Raw genomic sequence first — 2819 nt, forward strand, 5'->3', positions numbered from 1 at the left:
CTTCCATGTCCCATTTTAAACAATATGTTTGTAGGTTGTTTATCATATGTTGCAATGTACTTGGGTTTTCTGCCAATATTAATATATCGTCCGAATACATAAGGAGACGTATATTGATATTATCTATGAAGAGACCTATCTCGAGTTGGTCATGTAAATCATTTAGGTATAATGCAAACAGAATTGGTGACAGTAATAATACTTACCTAGACAATGATCTCCTCCTAATCCTCCGGAAATCACGCCATCTTCCGTACGAAACAAACTACCCACTTGAAACTTGGCACAAATAGTTGTAATAGGTGTAGATCGAATAGTATTGCAACTGGACCCTATCGGACCATATTAAGGTATAGCCTCCATATAAACCGACACACAGATTTGGCGTGCGGAACCGATTGAAGGAACATACGATCCCGTTGAAATTTGGTACATGGTCCTCCAACTACCAAGCAAAAATAGTTTTTCATATCGGTCCATGTACACCCAGAAAAAAGTGCCTTCGAAACTAAAGGAAAAATTTTTCATCAACATAGTTTATCCATTTTATTTCCATTAAGGTAAATTTTTGTGAGAAATAATAAAATTTACTCGTTTCAGTAAAAAAATCCTAAACTGTAAGCAGTTAGGAATAGTTCATTAACTAGAATAAGGCATGGAATTTTACTCATACTGTTTTCTTCGCTGGGTATAAGAATTTCCTACTGAACAAGAAAATTTTATTCACCGATAACAAAGCATTCGTAAAAATAAACAAAAAACGAACTAAAACCAAGTTTCCTCAAAATTAGTAAAATTTCTTATAAAATGATAATTGCGACTTCCTTTATAATAGAAACTTTTTCATATATACGAACAACACTTGGCTTATAAAAATATTTTAGTTCATTCGTACTAAGAAGTATGCAATCCTTTCAAAACTTAAGGAAACAAACTTGTTAGAATATAGGAAATTTTCCTATATTTCTATTGTCTACCTGTAATCGATACCTGTCATCGTAATCGATGTGTTTGCGCGTGGGTGTAATCGATATGTTTGCGCGTGGTTTGTTTTTTAGTTGGAATCGCGTTGTTGTGGTATACGGAGAGATTGTTAAAAAATAATATGGTAAAATAATATAATAAATAGCAAATAAAATATATACAATATTTATTATTTTAAATTAGTGATTTTCGTTTTTTGAAAATAAATCTATCAATGTCGTGATGGCGTATAAAGGAAGAAAACACCAGCAGAATAACAACCCTTTCATTTGTCTTCATTTTGGAATCTTCAAATATCAGGTAATATTCAGTGACGCTAACCTTTTGTAACAAAAATGTTTTATCATTTTTTATATTTGTAGATATGATGAAATTGTAAAAGGAGGACAAAATCGTTAGGAAGCAACTTATTAAAAGTGAAAAGTACAAGAAGAAGATGAAAAAGTGCGTTTTACAGTTGATAATATCACATGGAAATTGGAAATAGTGGAATAATAAACTAATATTTCAAGGACAGTCGATGCTGTTGATTTTTAATAAATATATTCAATATATTAATAAAACATGTCTTTTATTGAAGATAAAATTGCTTATATAAATAAATAAAATTGTATTTAAAAACGAAGGCAAGCAGTTCTAATTATGAAGTAAAAGTTTTACCACAAATATGTAAGATTTGTCCAAATGAATGAAAAAATTTCAATAAAATCATTCCATATATGAATTCAAATAAGTTAAATTTATTCATTCTGTAGTATAGTGGTACATAAATATAGGAAAATGTTAACTAATATATGGAATGCATTCTACCTAATTTCTACGAAAATCACATCGTTCAAACAAATAAAAATGTCTTTGGCGCTATACGAAGTTAAACTTTCTTCACAATGAGTTCATTTTAACTTAAAGAAGTGGTCACTTTTTTCTGGGTGTAGCCCCATATAAACCGACCCCCATATTGGTTTTGCGAAGGATCCTCGAAGAGCAAATTTTATACGATCCAGTTGAAATTTCGATGCCCATATATAGCCTTCAACCACCATGCAAGATTTGGTCAATATGGGTCCTTAACTATATACGTCCTCCATATAAACCGATCGATCCGGTTGAAATTTGGCTCTCTAATTAGAGTGTGAAAATTGGTTCATATGGATTCATAATTATTTATAGAACTTGCCGAACTTACGGCCGTATATAATTGTTACACCTTTCACCACAACTCTAGTTCTATATGGTATAATAAATTTGTGCATTTGTATGTAACGCACACTGGTAGAAAAAGTTTCGTTATATTAATGAAATGTGTCATTAAAATTGAGCCAATGAAACAAATTCATTGATATAACGAAATTTTTCGTTATTATAACGAATTTTCTGTTAGTCAACGAAACGTTTCGTACTATTAACGAACATTTTCATTGTCTTAATGAAAATTTTTCGTTGTATCAATGAAAAATTTTCGTTGGCTCAATTTTAATGAAATTTTCTTTGTGTGCAAAGAAGGAGCAGTCTGAGACCCACCGTATAGTATACCAATGATCTTAGAATTAAATTCTGAGTCTGTTTAGCAATGCCCGTATGTCTGTCCGTCCATCCGTCCTTCTGTCTGTTCATGTATTTTTGTGGGATATATTTAATGGATTTAAGATGGTACCAACATGTACGCTACACTAAGTGGTGAAGGGTATAACGTATTCGGCGCCGCCCGACTTTAGACATTCCTTAAGATTCGATATTTTAGCCACATTTTATTGCCTCCATTTAAAATTTCTAAATAAAATACGTCCCTACGGGAAATCGATCAAGGTGTGTATGGACCAATCCCAGTTCTGGTC

General features: G+C 31.8%; 1 long non-coding RNA gene across 1 annotated transcript; it reads left to right on the forward strand.

Annotated features, from left to right (window-relative positions):
• The first annotated feature begins 1097 nt into the window (after positions 1-1097).
• On the forward strand, positions 1098-1547 carry LOC142241903 (uncharacterized). The gene is made up of 2 exons (XR_012723861.1): positions 1098-1284; positions 1347-1547. It is a non-coding gene; the product is annotated as an uncharacterized LOC142241903 (long non-coding RNA).
• The last annotated feature ends 1272 nt before the right edge of the window (positions 1548-2819 follow it).

The sequence above is a fragment of the Haematobia irritans genome, chromosome 1 (assembly GCF_050003625.1).
Source record: "Haematobia irritans isolate KBUSLIRL chromosome 1, ASM5000362v1, whole genome shotgun sequence".
Lineage (NCBI taxonomy): Eukaryota > Metazoa > Arthropoda > Insecta > Diptera > Muscidae > Haematobia > Haematobia irritans.